This window comes from Microcaecilia unicolor, chromosome 6 (assembly GCF_901765095.1).
Source record: "Microcaecilia unicolor chromosome 6, aMicUni1.1, whole genome shotgun sequence".
Taxonomy (NCBI): Eukaryota; Metazoa; Chordata; class Amphibia; order Gymnophiona; family Siphonopidae; genus Microcaecilia; species Microcaecilia unicolor.
Window position 1 is genome coordinate 146,903,277 of NC_044036.1, and position 18,706 is coordinate 146,921,982.

An 18,706-nucleotide genomic window follows, 5' to 3' on the forward strand; every position below is an offset into this window, starting at 1 on the left:
GTTTAAACACTTTACAATGTCCTTGTACTCTTGCTCACTTTTGCTTGCAATGAGCAGATCATCAACAAAAGCTAAAATGTATGCATATTGTCCATTTGTGCACCTAGTGTACAAGCATTTATCTGCTTCACCTTGCTTAAATCCTAAATTTGTCAATATTTCATGCAATTTTTCATTCCAACATTCTGCACTTTGCTTTAATCCATAAAGACCTTTGTTTAATTTACACACTAGCTGTCTTTGTTTTGTATTTATGAAACCTGTTGGCTGTTCCATGTACAAGTCTTCAGTTATATCTCCGTGAAGAAACGCTGTTTTCACATCAATGTGGTTGACTTGCATGCCTTTTGAGACTGCAATGCTCAGAAGTGTTCTTATTGTCGTGTGTTTCACTACAGGTGCAAACACTTCATCAAAATCTTCTCCATATTTTTGAAGATATCCCTTTGCGACTAATCTGGCTTTATACCTTTCCACTTTTCCTTGTGCATTCCTTTTTAACTTGAATACCCATTTGCATCCTATAGCTTTCTTGCCAGGAGGTAATTTTGTAAGAATCCAAGTATTATTTTTATCCAATGCATCAATTTCTTCTTGTGCAGCTTTATGCCATTCAGCAGCTTCTTCTGCTGGCATTTTCTCAATCTCATCCCATGTTAAGGGCTCTTGAGCTTCTGCTGACTTTGTTAGGTAAGACAGTCTTGGGGGTGGAACACCTTTGTTTTCCCTGGATGAGCGTCTGACAACAGGTTTGTCTGACCTTTCCGCATCCTCTAAATCTGAGAGTCCTTCTCCAATTGATTCCCCTTCTCCAACTGTACTGTCTTCTTCAATGATCCTTTCTGTGTCTGCTTCCTCTGTCTGTTCCTCGTTAGATACAGATGAGTTGCTTTCAGACATCTGCCTTGGTATGGCATTTATATACACTGGCATGTCTATTATGGTTCTAGTTTCATATTCTGGATGATAAGGCTCATCTGGGATAATCCAGCCTTTATCAACCCTTTTATTTTCATCAAAATATGTAACATGTCTTATGCCAACAATGCCAGTTTTCAGATTCAAAATTCTATATCCTTTGTGTCCTGGAGCATAGCCAACTAAAATGCCCCTTTCTGTTGTGGAATCCAGCTTATGCCTTCTTTGCTTTGGTACATGAGCATATGCTGTACTTCCAAATGTTCTTATGTGTGACAGGTTTGGCTTCCTACCATGCCATGTCTCATGTGGTGTGCGCTCAGCGCCTTTAGTTGGCATTCTGTTTTGTAGGTACACTGCTGTGAGAATGGCTTCCCCCCATAGTCTTTTAGGGAGATTGCTATCTGACAGCATACATCTGGTCATTTCCACAAGTGACCTAAATTTTCTCTCTGCAACAGAATTTTGCTCTGGTGTATAAGCTACTGTTGTGATATGTTGAATGCCTTCTTGTTCTAGAAATGTGCGCATGCTTTGTGAAGTGAACTCACCACCATTGTCGGTCTGAAGAACCTTTGGTTTTCTTTCAAATTTGTTGCTCACCATGGCTACGTATTTCTTCAGCATGTCTGTGACTTGACTTTTCTCTTTCAGCAAATAGGCCACACAATATCTAGAGAAATCATCCAAGAATATTAGCACAAATCTGTTATTTCCCAATGATGGGATATTAAACGGTCCACATAAGTCACTGTGTATTAAGTCCAGTACTTTATTACTCCTATTTCCTGTGTATGCAGGAAATGAGGGTCTCACACCTTTTTGAGTAACACAGTCTATGCATTTCTCCATTTTACCAGCATCTGCACTTATCTGAATGCCGGTGGCCAGTTGCTTACTGTAAAGATCCTGGATCACCTTAGAATCACGATGTCCCAGGCGGCGGTGCCAGATTTCCAGACTACATTTACCATCATTCTTCCTTACTTGCGCCATATGTGAGGCTTCACCTGAAATGTTCAGCTTATAAACATCATTATGCATAAAAGCTTCAGCATACACTTCATCATTTTTAGAGATTGTGCACTTACTATTTTCAAAATGAATCACAAATCCCTTCTTATCTAATGTAGATACACTAAGCATATTGCAAACTGCTTGGGGAATATACAAGACATCACTTACAGGAATTTCTTTAACTTCATTAGACACTTTGCATTTTAAGAATCCAATACCTTTTGCTTGGATCTTAGCAGTCCCTGCGTTTGCAGTTTTAAGAATACCTTCCTCTGGACACATTTCCTGAAAGAAATCCTTACAATTGGTTAAATGGCATGTGCTCCCTGAATCCAAAATCCAAGTACTTTCATTTGAATTATTATTTACCATAGTCAAAGATTTTTCTGCCATTAGAAAGCCCTTGTGTTTATCTTTGTCCTTCATACATTTCCTGGTTTGAAAATTCTTTAGTTCCATTGGCTTAGGTGAGCTAGAGGGAGTGTTTTGTGTTTCCTTACACCATTTAGATACATGTCCCTCCTTTCCACATGAGTAGCAAATCAGCTTGCCCTTGGGTGGAGTTTTCCCATAGCTCCGCCTTCCTCTGTTCTTTGCCAAGAAATTTGTTTCATTTCTCTCTGACTTGCTTTGAGAACAGATCTCCTCAGAATCATTTATTATGCATTCCTGCCTTAGTTTTGATGTTGCCTGTTCAAAAGATTGCCCTTCAATGGCCTCATTTACAGACCTAAAAACATCAAACTTCTTTGATAGTGAGGTAAAAAGAAATGCTCTTTTCAATGCATCACACATGGGAATTCCAGAAAGTTCTAACTTTTGAAATGAAGACATAAGATGCATAATGTGATCATTACATTTACTTTTATCCCTTAATTTGGTTTCATTCAACTCTGCTAACCAAATTGGTTGCTGCTTTGCATATGTAGTTGCATACATAGTTCTCAGTTTATATAAAATGTCCTTTGGTGTATCTTTTCCCTCCACTAATATGGCTTGTTTCTCTGAGAGAGCTTCCAAAAGCATGCACTTCACATAATAGTTTGCATTGTCCCATTCAGCCATATTTTCAGCTGTTCTGTCTTGGTCTAAGCATATATTTAATCTTTTTGCTCGAAGGAGACATATGAATCTTAGTTCCCACTGCCGATAATTAAACTCAGTTAATTTAGGCACCTTGAGAGAATAGAAAAATGGTGAATTTCTTCCCTCAGCCATTTTCTTAGCCTTCTGTCTGCTGTGTGGGGGGAGAGAGAGACAGACTGAATCTTTCCTTTAAAACTTAAGAGAAAAATGTGGCCTTTTTTTCTGCCTGGTAATATTTCTCTTCTTTTTCAATTCCTGGCCCTGGGCCCATAACCCTTTTGTTGGATTATTTGTAGTAAATAATTAGCAGATTTTAGTACACACAGCTTCAGCTTTAGAAATGTTAATTTCTTTCTTCATCTCTCTCTCATTCACCCCTGAATAATTCACTGCTGAGTCACTTTAAAGTTGAAGTAACAAAACATCTGTTTACTCACAGTTTGTAGTTAGATTATAATCAGACAGGCCTATATCTACATATTACTATACATTTGTCTTATCAGCTCCTTCCATGTGCTTAGATGGTAATGGATGCTCACACCACCATAGATCCTCTCAGGTTAGGAGAGATCATGAGCTCCATGTGCTCCATGTGCTGCATCTGCTGTGTCTAACCCCTACAGGAAGTTGCATAGCTGTGTGACCTCTCTAAGTAATTCACATCAGAGGTCACAGAGTAATCACAGAGAAATAATAGGTGACAGTCAATGCATGTAAAATACAATTACATTCCAACAAAATGTTTAACAACAGGCTCTCTCCCTGGTCCCCCTCTGCGCCCCCCCCCCCCCCCCCCCCCCCATTGCAGAGCTGGCTATGGCCGGGGAGAGAGCCTGGGGGGGTGTGGCAATGCATTTCTCCAGGAAAAAAAATTAAATGATCCCAGGTTCCAATCTAGTTAATGTTTAATGTGTGATAAAATGCCTTAAATAAATATAAACTTTTAATGTTGAGCACCTGATTCTCAAAGTGAACATATTCCAAACACTATAATGAAAATAAAATGATTTTTTTTCTATCTTTTTGTCTGGTGACTGTTTTTCTGATCATGCTGGCCCAGTATCTGATTCTGCTGCTATCAGTCCTCTTAACTCCGTTTCCAGGGCTTCCTTTCCTTTCTTCTTCATTTCTGGTCCTCAGCTTCTGCCTATTTTCTTCATCCATGTGCAGTTTTTCTCCTCTCTACCTTTTCCCTCATCTCATCTCCTTCCTCACTCTTCTCTCCCCTCCATCCATGTCCAGCATTTCTTCTCTCTCCCCTCCTCTCCCCTGCCCTGCATGCACCCATGACCAGCAGTGACCCTCCTTTCCCCTGTCCTCCATCCACCCATGTCCAGCAGTGACCCTCCTCTCCCCTGCCCTGCATGCACCCATACCCAGCGACCCCCTCCATCCACCCATGCCCAGCAGCAACTTCCTTTTCCCTCCTGCCACCCCCTCCCGAGTTGTTTGGCGAATTCTCCTCCCTCCCTCCCGATCCGGTCCCTCACCGACCGCTTGTTCTTCGAATTCTTCGGGGCAGGCAGTCTTGCCTGCTCGCTTCCAGCGCTGACTGTCCTCTGCTGCCGATTCATGCTTCAAAATGGCCGCCGAGACTTCAGCAAAAGTCTCGTGAGGCCGCTTCTGGAAGTCTCAGTGGCCATTTTTAAAGCGCGAACCGGCAGTGGGGGACAGTCAGCGCTGGAAGCGGGCAGGCAAGACTGCCTGCCCCGAAGAATTCGAAGAACAAGCGGTCGGTGAGGCGGTGAGGGACCGGATCAGGAGGGAAGGAGGAGAGGCAGAGCCGGCTCCCTGTGTTCAACAACCGGCTCGCAAGCGGCTCCAGCACACCACTGTGCGCAGGTCATATTTTCACCACACCTGGAAAAAAGGCATATTTTTTTGTGTGTGGCCAAAAATGGACGTGCAGCAAAATTAAAACCAGCGCTCGTCCATTTTTGGCCTGAGACCTTACCACCACCTATTGAGTTAGCAGTAAGGTCTCACGTGCTAACCGGGCGGTAAGCGGCCAGCATGCGTAAACTGCCGATTACTGCTGGTTAAGCACCACGCAGTAGAAAATAGAAAATATTTTCTACCGCGTGTTTTGGACGTGCATCAAAAATGGAATTACCACCCGGGGTACGTGGTAGCTAGGTGGTAGTTTCAATTTGGCGCACGTTGGATGCATGTAGGCGCCTTAGTAAATGGGCCCCTGCGTTTGAGAGTTGCATAGATGGTTTAAAAGAAGAGTATACACACATATAACTGGTTTGCTCTCAGCTGCACATCCTGAGAGGTGTCTCCATGCTACATGTCTTGTGAAAAGGGAGGAGAATTTATTTAATTAGGTTTTTTGCTTTAAATGTGCTTTTCTTTGGCTAATTCAGGAAAGTGTATTGCATGTGTGGAGGAAATCTTTCCCAAAACACTGGCAGCTCCCAGGAGTAGGGGTCCTTTTACTAACCTGTAGCAAAAAGTAGTCTGCGGTAGTGTGGGTATGCGTTTTTGGTGTGCACCAGGCCAGTTTTTACCGCATCTGGGAAAAAAGCTTTTTTTCAATGGGTTGGGAAAAGGACCTCAGTAAAATTGAAACCAGCGCATGCCTATTTACAGCCTGAGCCCTTAATGCCACCCATTGATCTGGCAGTAAGGGCTTATGTATCTGGAGTTTCAAAAGGCGTTTGACAAGGTACCTCATGAAAGGCTACAGAGGAAATTGGAGGGTCATGGGATAGGAGGAAATGTCCTATTGTGGATTAAAAACTGGTTGAAGGATAGGAAACGGAGAGTGGGGTTAAATGGGCAGTATTCACAATGGAGAAGGGTAGTTAGTGGGGTTCCTCAGGGGTCCGTGCTAGGACCGCTGCTTTTTAATATATTTATAAATGATTTAGAGATGGGAGTAACTAGCGAGGTAATTAAATTTGCTGATGACACAAAGTTATTCAAAGTCGTTAAATCACGACAGGATTGTGAAAAATTACAAGAGGACCTTACGAGACTGGGAGACTGGGCGGCTAAATGGCAGATGATGTTTAATGTGAGCAAGTGCAAGGTGATGCATGTGGGAAAAAAGAACCCGAATTATAGCTACGTCATGCAAGGTTCCACATTAGGAGTTACGGACCAAGAAAGGGATCTGGGTGTCGTCGTCGATAACACACTGAAACCTTCTGCTCAGTGTGCTGCTGCGGCTAAGAAAGCGAATAGAATGTTGGGTATTATTAGGAAAGGTATGGAAAACAGGTGTGAGGATGTTATAATGCCGTTGTATCGCTCCATGGTGCGACCGCACCTTGAGTATTGTGTTCAATTCTGGTCGCCGCATCTCAAGAAAGATATAGTAGAATTGGAAAAGGTGCAGCGAAGGGCGACTAAAATGATAGCGGGGATGGGACGACTTCCCTATGAAGAAAGACTAAGGAGGCTAGGGCTATACAGCTTGGAGAAGAGACGGCTGAGGGGAGACATGATAGAGGTATATAAAATAATGAGTGGAGTGGAACAGGTGGATGTGAAGCTTCTGTTCACGCTTTCCAAAAATACTAGGACTAGGGGGCATGCGATGAAACTACAGTGTAGTAAATTTAAAACAAATCGGAGAAAATTTTTCTTCACCCAGCGTGTAATTAAACTCTGGAATTCGTTGCCGGAGAAAGTGGTGAAGGCGGTTAGCTTAGCAGAGTTTAAAAAGGGGTTGGACGGTTTCCTAAAGGACAAGTCCATAAACCGCTACTAAACGGACTTGGAAAACTCCAAAATTCCAGGAATAACATGTATAGAATGTTTGTACGTTTGGGAAGCTTGCCAGGTGCCCTTGGCCTGGATTGGCCGCTGTCGTGGACAGGATGCTGGGCTCGATGGACCCTTGGTCTTTTCCCAGTATGGCATTACTTATGTACTTATGTACTTATGCGCTACATGCACAGTGACTGGTATGCACGGCCGCCGGAAACACTGTGCACAGTAGAAAATTAAAAAATTATTTGTCTTGGTGGTATGGGTGCACGCCAAATCTGAAATTGCCACTAGAGGGTGTGCTACCCTGGCGGTAGTCTCTTTTTGGCACGCACTGCACGTGCATAGAGTGTGCCGTGTCTTTGTAAAAGGGCCCCTTATTACTCGAGAAAGTCCCAGGAGAAAGTAGCTATCTCTTGCTAGCGTCATTAGCATATTACTTACCTAATGCCTCAACATATTGACTTGCCACAGTTTTAATTGAAAGTGGTTTTCCCAAGTTACACTTAGCAATTAACTCCTTTAGGGATTTCTGATACAGTCTGAACTTCCAATCTTGGAATCTTGATTGTATTTTGCAATGGGGTAACTTTGAGCATGTGGAAAGATCCTGAACTGCTGAAGGCTCTGTTGCCTTGAAAAAAAGCACATGTGGATTTAAAACTCTGTCCCAGTTCTGTTCCCAGGAATGCCTACACATCATCACCCAGGTTCTATATAGCACGGCCGAAATTGTGCATGTAAATCTGCTTGTATTCTGGATTTTCATGTGCAGGTTATAGAATATGCCTAGGTGGAAAATTTTCAGGCACCATATAGACATGTTTATCCACTCCTACCCCAGCTGAGATAATATTTAACCATCTCTCTGACCTCACGTGCAACTTTCCTCAAATCAATCACCTTACTTTCTAATTCTTCCCACTTTCTTACTCATCTATATGTTTCAACTTTGCCTTACCCTTCACTACCAATTTTAATGTTCTAGTACATATTGTGTTGTCATTGCAAGTAGTATACCATGCCATACTTTGTATTGTTGTTCGAATATTTTTACTGCTCTAATTGCCTCCTGCTCATGTTTGATCAATTCTTACTGTACACCGCCTTGAGTGAATTCCTTCAAAAAGGCGGTAAATAAATCTTAATAAATAAATAAATTCAATCTAGCCCTAACTGCCTGACAAACAGTAAACAGCTAATCGGAAACCACTTCCAGGTTGGCACTGGATCTAGGTACCCATGCTGAATACCCAGTTTTAACTGTGGTAGCTGGTGCTTTGCTTAAATGTTGCCACACTTCAATGTTGACCATTTATAAAGTGGCTAATATTCCTCATAGCCTTTAGCCTCTGATATCCACTGCCAGGCCTTTCAAGATATCCATAATGAATATGCATACAGTTCAGGTAGTGGGCATGCCAATTCATTAGGGATATTCTACAAACCTACCCTACTGGCAGCTCTCCAGGAAGACCAAAGTGGTGCAGGGGAAAGGGGACAGAATTTACTGTACCACATTTTTGTGGTTACAATCAAACCAGTTTACATATTATATACAGGTACTTATTTTGTACCAGGAGCAATGGAAGGCTAAAGTGACTTGCCCGGAATCACGAAGAGCTGCAGTGAAGAATTGAACTCAGTTCCCCAGGATCAAAGTCCACTGCAATAACTACTAGGCTATTCCTCCACTAGCAACATGCTAGACCGTTATTAAATGAACTTGGGGAAAATCCACTATTTCTGGGATAAGCAGTATAAAATGTTTTGTACATTTTGGGGATCTTGCCGGGTATTTGTGACCTGGATTGGCCACTGTTGGAAACAGGATGTTGGGCTCGATGGACCTTTGGTCTTTCCCAGTATGGCAATACTTATGTACATAGAATATCAAATAGTAGCAACATTCCACGTAGAATCTCAAATAATAGCAATAGAATCTCAAATAGGGAAGAGGAAATGGGACTTGATATACCACCTTTCTGTGGTTTTTGCAACTATATTCAAAGCGGTTTCCATAGTATATACAGGTACTTATTTGTACCTGGGGCAATGGAGGGTTAAGTGACTTGCCCAGAATCACAAGGAGCTGCAGTGGGAACTGAACCCAGTCCCTCAGGTTCTCAGCCCACTGCATTAACCATTAAGCAAACCCCCTCCATTCTTAGAGAATTATAATACATTAAGAAACAGCCTTGGACAAAGGGAGAGCATGTCTGTCTAAATTGTGGATAATTTGGGAGGGCTGCTCATTCTGTAAACCTTAAGGACACAGAGAGTGCATGCTAAGGAATATTGCATAAGGCAAAACGGGCTGTGACAGGTTTACACAAAAGATACAGAGTGCTGCAATGGTATTAACCTAACCTTTCATTCCAAAGGCAGATAGGGTTACTCACACCAGATCTTCAAAGTCATAAAAGCTTAGGGGATATGAAGAGAAATAAATTCAAAACAATGTAAAAAGGATCATTGATATGATATACCACAATTCTGTGGCACAACTAAAGCAATTTACATATATTTATATTCAGATTCTTTCTCTGTCCCTAGTGGGCTCATAATCTAAATTTATGCATCTACAACCTGAAACAAAATAATCCACTGGTGTATAAAAATGCATGTTATGGAACCCTGCCTTACCGAGGTCAAAGAACAGATCGAAAAGATCTAGATTAGTTTTGCAGTCTTACCTGAAAGAGGTATTTCTGGTCCACAGTGTGACGCTTAGGGGTCCTTTTACTAAGGTGCGCTGAAAAACGGCTTTTGGTAGTGTAGGCGCGGGTTTTGGGCACACGTCGATCCCTTTTTCAGCGCACCTGTAAAATAAAGGCCTTTTTAAAATATTTTTGCCGAAAATGGACATGCGGCAAAATCAAAATTGCCATGTGTCCATTTTGCATCTGCGACCTTACCGCCAGCCATTGACCTAGCGGTAAAGTCTCACGTGGTAACCAGGTGGTAATGAGCTACGCGCGTCAAATGCCACTTGGCGCGCGTCCAATAAGCGAGTTCGAAAATAAAAATGATTTTTTTTCAGCTGCGCGTATCAGACCCGCGCCAAAAATGAAATTACCATTTTGGCGTGCGTTGGGCGCACGTAGACACCTATGCAGCTTAGTAAAGGAGCCCTTTAAAAAGGTTCTCTGAGGGGACGGAGATTCACTAGTACTCAGTTCATGAAATTATAACTGAGCAAACCAGGAGTATCATCAAATTTTAAAATGCTTCCCTTTATTCCTCCTGCCTGAGCCATTGACTTCAGCACTGGAGAGAAGGGGCTGCAATGCAATTCTTATTTCTGTGGTAGAGGAACTATAAAGTCTCATGGGTTCATTTGTCTTTTTTTTTTTTAATGGTTTGGACAAGTGATTTAGTACTAGATATGTCAAATTTATGAAGCTGGTGTGTAAGTACTTTTATATTTCACAGCATTGGACTCACTAAAGGGTTCTCTTGACTGTGTAAAGGAAAGAAGGTCAAATATACTATGGTCAAAAGTAAATAAGAAATTATGAATTAATATTTCACAAAGACTCTATAGATGCCAGCATTTCACAGAGTGATAGATTTCAGTAGCACAGGACAAGAGTGACACATGCATAAAATGAATCACTGTTTCTCCAATGGAATGAACTAAAAATGGCCATTTTTATCTTTGTAGCTTTTATTTTTGTAATGTAAAACTCAGTTTTCTTGAAAGAATGTATTACATAGAGAAAGTAATTGAGTCACAAAAAGATATAGTGGAATTAGAAAAGGTGCAGAGAAGGGCGACGAAAATGATAAAGGGGATGGGACGACTTCCCTATGAGGAAAGGCTAAAGCAGCTAGGGCTCTTCAGCTTGGAGAAAAGGCGGCCGAGGGGAGATATGATAGAGGTCTATAAAATAATGAGTGGAGTTGAACGGGTAGATGTGAAGTGTCTGTTCACGCTTTTCAAAAATACTAGGACTAGGGGGCATGCGATGAAGCTACAATGTAGTAAATTTAAAACGAATCGGAGAAACCTTTTCTTCACTCAATGTGTAATTAAACTCTGGAATTCGTTGCCAGAGAATGTGGTAAAGGCGGTTAGCTTAGCGGAGTTTAAAAGAGGTTTGGACGGCTTCCTAAAGGAAAAGTCCATAGACCGTTATTAAATGGACTTGGGGAAAATCCACTATTTCTGGGATAAGCAGTATAAAATGTTTTGTACATTTTTGGGATCTTGCCAGGTATTTGTGACCTGGATTGGCCACTGTTGGAAACAGGATGCTGGGTTCGACGGACCTTTGGTCTTTCCCAGTATGTCAATACTTATGTACTTATGTGTGGCCAGCATCAGAGGGTGACTGCATAAGTGTATTTTTCTTTACACCGAAAATGCACAACATTTAGGGGGTATTTTACTAATGTGTGCTAGCGTTTTTAGCTTGTGCTACAAATCAGCTGGTGCGAAACATTGAGATACCCTCAGGAATATAACGGACATCTCAGCGTTTAGCGCCAGCTGATTTCTAATGTGTGATAAAACCGCTAGCGAGCCTTAGTAAAAGACCCCCTTAGCTAAGTTGCTTTGTAGGTAGGATATGGGGCACTTAGAGAACATGGTGGGGTGTTTGTCAACAGAGCTGGCGAGTTGCTGGGCATTTTTGGGGTGGACTGAATAAGTTACTCACCCTATGTCTTGCTGAGTACTTTCATGTGAAGACGCAAATGTATAAAATCGAGACCCAGGGCCAGCCCAAGGGTATCTGACACCCTAGGCAAATCTTTAGCCATGCACCTTCCTCACCCCCAGCAGATGGCTTGAAGATCAAAATGCTCCCCCTACCTGGTGTTCTTCATCATTCTCTTTCCTTACTTCCCTCCCCCTAGGTCTCTAACATCTCTCTTTTCTACCCCCTTCCAAGGTCTCAAGCATCTCTCTCTTCAACCCCCTACCCCCATGGTTTCTAGAAACATTCTTCTCTCGCTCCACCTCCCCTCTGTCCGCAAGGTGTTCAGGCTTTACCTCCCTTCCTCCAGGGCAGTGACGCAGCAATTAGCAGCTGTATCCTGGCCAGTGCAGGGCCTTGAGAATCGTTTCATGCTCAAGATTTGCTGGCTCTCGCCCCCTCTTAGACTGAGTGACACAGGGGTGAACAAACTCCCAGGCTCCTCAAAGCGCTGGGTAAGCTGGGGGTGACAAACCAAACTCTAAGCTCCAAAATGACCCACAAGGAAGAAGAACCTGCTAGTTGAGGCTTCGTTTCAACTGAGGCTTCATTTCAATTTTTTGGCTGCCTTTATCTTTCAAAAATATCCTCCCCCCCCCCCCCCAAAAAAAAATGCCCATTCACAGCAAACTGAGCAGCTCCTGGCAGTGACCTAGAAGTCGCTCCCTGGGAGAATAGGAAAAACATAATATCATGATGCTCTGCCTGCAAATTTATTGCAAGGCAGAAGGGATAAAAGACCCCTTCTAACAAGATCTACCCCAGTCCCTTATAATACTAGGGGTCACTCATTAGTATAAAAGCTAGGCTGAACCATTGCAGCAACCTCCATTAGGGAAGTTTGGAAGAGGCAGTACATTCATTACTCTGACCTCATCCGTATAGCTTGACCCTTCTATTGGGACACAGCACTTACGAAGGGTCCCTCGGTGCTCTTACATAAAGTGCATTAAATTTAATAGAAAGCAGGGATGGAAGCACCTTGACCTCAAGCAGGATTCCCTCAATTGTGCCTTTCTCAAAACACTTTGAAAATATCCGGGATGTGCTTTCATTGGAAATGAAACTGAAAATTCTAACAAAATGTTGTCAGTTTTTGTTCATATCATTTTAAAATTAAGTAATGCTTCCTGGTCAACTCCTCCTCTCTTCAGTCCTTCCTGATCAATCTTATATTATCACAATCTTATGTTATCACTGATGGTAATATCTTCTTTAAAGGGTAAAAATGACCTCTGGTTCCTCCTGCCCCATCAGTTCAATTCCCACTACAGCTCCTATGAGGAAAGGCTGAAGTGGCTAGGGCTGTTCAGCTTGGAGAAAAGACAGCTGAGGGAAGATATGACAGAGGTCTATAAAATAACGAGTGGAGTGGAACGGGTAGACGTGAATTGTTTATTTACTCTTTCCAAAAATGCTAGGACTAGGGGGCATGTGATGAAACTACAATGTAGTAAATTTAAAATGAATCGGAGAAAACTTTTCTTCACTCAACGTGTAATTAAACTCTGGAATTCGTTGCCAGAGAATGTGGTAAAGGCGGTTAGCTTAGCGGGGTTTTAAAAAGGTCTGGACGGCTTCCTGAAGGAAAAGTCCATAGACTATTATAAAATGGACTAGGGGAAAATCCACTGCTTATTTCTCGGATAACCAGCATAAAATGTATTGAGCTTTTTTGGGATCTTGCCAGGTATTTGTGACCTGGATTGTCCACTGTTGGAAGCAGGATACTGGGCTAGATGGACCTTTGGTCTGTCCCAGTGTGGCAATACTTATGTACTTCTGACTCTGGGTCACCCCTACTTCTTGATTTTGACTGTGGTTATATATGTGGGGGTTTCTGCACCCTCACCTGTGGGTTCCTGCTTTGGAGAACATACATTTAGTACCATGCACTAAATGCAATGTGAATTCCTCACCCATTCTCCACTCATAATCCACCAGTTCCTGCCCCCCAACATGGCCTGCAGTTAACACGTGATGTCATGCCAGCATGGTAAGAGTTATCATGCTCACATGCTAACAGCCCATGCTAACTTAATTGCGTATCAAACTTTAGTACAAGGCCCCTAAGACAGAGAGACATAACCCATTAAAATATTTTGTAATCAACATTTGAATTTCAGTCCCATATACAGTTTTATAATTAAGGGGTCCTTTTACTAAGCTGCAGTAAAAAGGTCCTATAGCGACTCATTACAGCGGGTCTTTTCTGCGCACTAAAGCCATTATTACTGCAACAGTGACATGGCCGATTTTCTATTTTTGGAATTAATTGCCATCCATTAATGTTACCCAAAAAATGCCCACTCTAAATATATCTCTGAGGTAATTAGTATTATGTATAATCACGCACAAAAAATAAGTATTCTTATTGCTGCTATAACCATTTAACATATGTTTAACTAGAAAGGTCTCTTCAGACCATCAGAGGCGATTCTCCATTAGTTGGCGGTATTCCACTGTCAGCTATCAATGCGGTAGTAATTTCCACCTATCTCGTCATCAGTCATGGTATAGAATACCTTTGTGCATGATCATCCATTAATGTTGCCATTAACATGCAGTCATTAATAGCAATGACTGTGTAAGAGCTTACCACCACCAATTTGTAGGCGGTAAGGGCTCATGCGCTAATTCTGCGCTAATCAGCATGTAGTAGTGTAGATACACTAATTGATTAGTGAAGAATTGCCCACTCTGCATTCTCCCAGACACACCCCCGTCCACAAAAAAATTAAAATATTTTTAGCACATAAATTAGAAATTTATCATAGGATTCCTGCAGTAAACCCTTTTAAGCTGTGATAAGCATGAGCCAGTGCTTTTCAAAGCTCAGTAAAAGGAGCTCTAAGTTTGTTTGTGTGCACTGCTAATGCTAATCATTTCTATAGTAGAGAATGACATGGGAACCGGGACCCACGGTAACCGAAGGGACAGAGACAGAGCCTGCAGGGATGAAGCAGAGACAGAGTCTGAGGGGATGGGGTGGGGACGGGGAAAGGATGGGGACGGAGCCCATAGGGATAAAGCAGAGACAGAGTCTGAGGGGTTGGGGTGGGGATGGGAAAAGGATGGGGACAGAGCCCGTAGGGATGGGGACAAACTTTGTCCCTGTGTCATTTTCTACTTTGAAGCCTGTTAATGAACTGGACTGCTATTTATGTTTGAGGGATGCAGATGACAATATTTTGATTTTTTGGGAAAAAAAACAAGCAAACATGCTGGCCACAACTAGCAAAATTTGCATGGGAGATCCTGTACATCCTGCTACCAGCACATCTTCTAAGAAGACATCTTCTATTGCAGGAAGGACTGTGAAAGACAGGAGAGCTAGATTGAATCCTGAGATTGTTGATAACTTATTATTCATCCACAGATTAAAAAATCATAACATTGTTTCAAAGGGCATATTTCTCCCCTGTTAGGGCATACAAAGCGGGTTGTATTTTGTATCCCTGGACATTTTAACAGGGTGGATTAGGGTTTCTTGGGGTAGTAGAAGTCAGCTATTGTTGAGGTTGGAAGGGTAGAGGGTGGTGATGGTGGGGGGTTATTATAGTTGCTTGTTGTTAGTATTGTTTTCTATTTGTGATTTATAAACAAGAGTTGCACAGCATATTGTTTCTTTTTATACTTCAATAAAAAGATTTAAATATAAAATCATAAGTGTTCGAGGCTTCTACAGATGAAGACAGAGCCCACAGGAATGGGACAGGGATGGGGACAGAGACATGGCCCTCAGGGGGTTTGGACAGATTCCTGAAGGAAAAGTCCATTGAACATTATTAATTTAATTTTTTGTTTTGTTTTGGGGGTTTTGCCGGGTTCTTGAGGCCTGGATTGGCCACTGTCGGAGACAGGATGCTGGGCTTGATGGACCCTTGGTCTTTTCCCAGTATGGGGGTGCTTATGTGCTTATGATGTGGACAGGGATAGGGTGGGGACAGAGACAGAACACATGGGGATAGGGTAGGTGGGACTCAAACTTTGTCCCCGTGTCATTCTCTATTCTATACATTCCATGCTATCAATCCCGGGACAAGCAGTGGCCTTCCCCATGCCTGGTGCCTTTGTTTCCATAGGCAGTTTTACCATGACATAACAGTGAAGGCATAGATAATCTTAGATCAGTCATTCATTATTCTAGCTGGATGTGTCCACTTTATTACAGTTTTTTTCTTTTAGGAATAAATACTTATAAGAATTTAATACTGAAAATGTGCTACATTCACTGGTAGTACATGACCAGCAGTAGAACAATAGTATCTCAATTTCAATGTGAGAAAATGGTATTCTGCCAAGTGTCCCATGCTAGTTATTTCCAAAGTACTTTTACTTTTGATAGCTACAGATTCACATGGGTTAGTAAATGAACTAATTGCTATTTCAAACTAAGCATAAATTATTTTGATGTATGCCCCTTCTGCAGCTTTTGGTAGGTAATTTACCGAAGGTTAAGCAGAAATGCAGGCTGAGTTTTAGGTCAAGTTGATTAAAGAAATGTGGAATAATTGATGCACTTTTAAAAACAGCTCTGAAATGGCAGCAAGCCAAGCTTAATTTATGAGTCTGCTGCATTGTCTTCAGAACTACTGTATGACAGCTCGAGATGGTATGAGATACTGTAGTTAAAAAATCATTACATGCTAATTATTTGCAAGCTGAAATGCAATTATTGGGGGGGGGGGCTCATTAAATCAGTTTCAGAGAGGAGAATCTCACTTTTAAAATCAAATCACTTGAAACAATATTGGTAAATAAAATTGCCAAGAGTATGCAGAAAAATGAGAACACATTACAAACACAGGCAAAGGGGTTTTTGTAGTGCATTCTCTCATTGCAGTAATGCAGTGTGTAGGAAAGGTGAGTTTTCCTTTCATTATCTCAGGAAAAGAATTGAATGAATGCTGTATAAAATGATACTGTAATTGTTTTATGGTGACTTTTATGAACTTACCAGTTGGCATCCACCAAAATCATTTGTTTTCTAGGTGGCCCATAAATTATAATAAATAAATAATAGGTCAGGTGGTGTGAAGGGGGGGGGGAGGGGGGGAAGAGCAGGTTAATATTCAATGACATTTTCAAGCCAAAAAGCTAAGTACTTTTTTGAACTAAAGAGATATCTTGTTACTCTTTTATGAATGCAAATTACAAAAGAAAGATAAGGATACTTTTGAAATATAAATAATACTATAAAAAATTTTTGATAAATAAAGTAAGGACCAATATTAAACGGTTTAAAATTGGATCAATGAGGATTGCGGTATCGCCCCTATCTGTATGCTTGGCTCATTGAATCATTCAGCCAAAGAGGAGGCGGCTACGCTTGTCTGATAGATCCTATCATGACTTTTTTGTCCTACTGACCTTTTGAATATAAGGCTGAGAAACTGTTGAGAAGTAGAGCATAATTGTGACTGACATAGAAATACATTGGCATCTTTAGCGTTTAGCGTGTGCCTATTTTTAATGTGCACTAAAAATGCCAGTGCGCCTATGTAAAAGACCCCGAATTCCGAACTATAACCATAAACGAGAGGTACATTTAAGAGGGTCAGTTTTCAAACTGTCCACGTTAAGGGCTGGATTCTGTAAAAGGTGGCCAAATTTGGACACTGGAAAAATTGGTGCTCAGTGCCACCCTATAAAGGGCGGTCCAGGATGAGCCCTCTTTATAGAGTAGCATCAGGCCCAACTTATTTATTTGCATTTTGCTCACACCTTTTTCAGTAGTAGCTCAAGGTGAGTTACATTCAGGTACACTGGATATTTCTCTGTCCCAGGAGGGCTCACAATCTAAGTTTGTACCTGAGGCAATGGAGGGTTAACTGACTTGTCCAAGATCACAAGGAGCAGTAGTGGGCTTTGAACTGGCCACCTCATCTGGATTGCAAGACTGGTGCTCTAACCACTAGGCCACTCCTACACTCTTGCTTGCCAGGATCTAACATTTTCATATATTTGTAATTTTATTTGTTTTCTATTCTTATAGCCCCTGATGCAGCCCTGCTGGGCGAAACACAGCCTGTGTCAGGCAATATAGGTTATATGCAATTTTATTAATAAAGATTGTGTATATCCACCGCTGATCTGCTTTTTTTGTCTTTCACTGCCAGGATCTACACCAGGTTTCAGCTGCTGTAAATCCTAGCAGGCAAGTTGGGCATGCATTCCGGGTATTCCATAACTCTGCATGCAAATATTCAGAATGTCCCTAACCCACCTACATCCCTCCCATGGCCACGCCCCCTTTGCAGTTACACACAAAGACACATAGGTGCTATTCTATATCTAGACATGTAAGTGTATTTTCACGCCAATCTGCCGTTTCAGTCCCGTATCAGCACCTTGCATCCATTAGAACACGTTTCCACGCCCACAGCTGGGCTTCTAATTATTGTCTAACTTTAGGCACCATATAAGAATTCCTCAGGAGGGGGCCATGGGCGCTCTTTTCCCCTTGGGGTTTGAAGCGGATTTCATAACGAAGGTACATTCATACTTTTCATGTTGAGATTTGCTGTGGATAGAAGGCACAGTGTACAAGATTTCCCCTTGGAAAATAACACATGTAAAAGTTGAAAATGCAACCCACGCCTGTTGTTTTCCTCCCTAACCTAAACAAACCCTTGGAAACACCTTTGCTATGGAACAGCATATGATGTCCATTTGGCTGAGAGAGAAGAGCAGCTTTCAGAAAGCAAGTTGACACAGTGAAAGTCCTACTGACCTGCAAAAATGCCTTTGAAAATCGCCTCTATAATATGATTGACTCTGGTGCTCTACTGTTCGCATTCTGTACTAGAAACCCTTGATGCAGTGAAGAACTCTTGAAGACGCCACTTGACGCAGTGTAGAGTTGATCTATTATTAAAATGAAATTTATACTCTGAAAAAATGCCTTGTTATCCTGATCAACTTAGATCATATCAATGAAAACAAAGATTAACCAAATTCTTATCTTGATGTTCTGCCCTCTAATTACAAATGCATTAAGCCTTTCACGACAGTTGTATCATGTATAAGTATTATAAATTCATGTATATTCTTTTAGGAGCTCTTTTATGACGGTATGATAAGATTTTACACTTGCGGCAAATTCTATATACAGTATAGTGCCTTAAAAATCGGCGCTGTAAAACCATACTGTTAGTGTGATTCTATAAACTACGCCTAAAGTTAGGTGTACTTTATAGAATATGCGCATGTGCTATTCATGCTCCTAAAATTTAGGCACACCCTTTTAGGCCACCTAA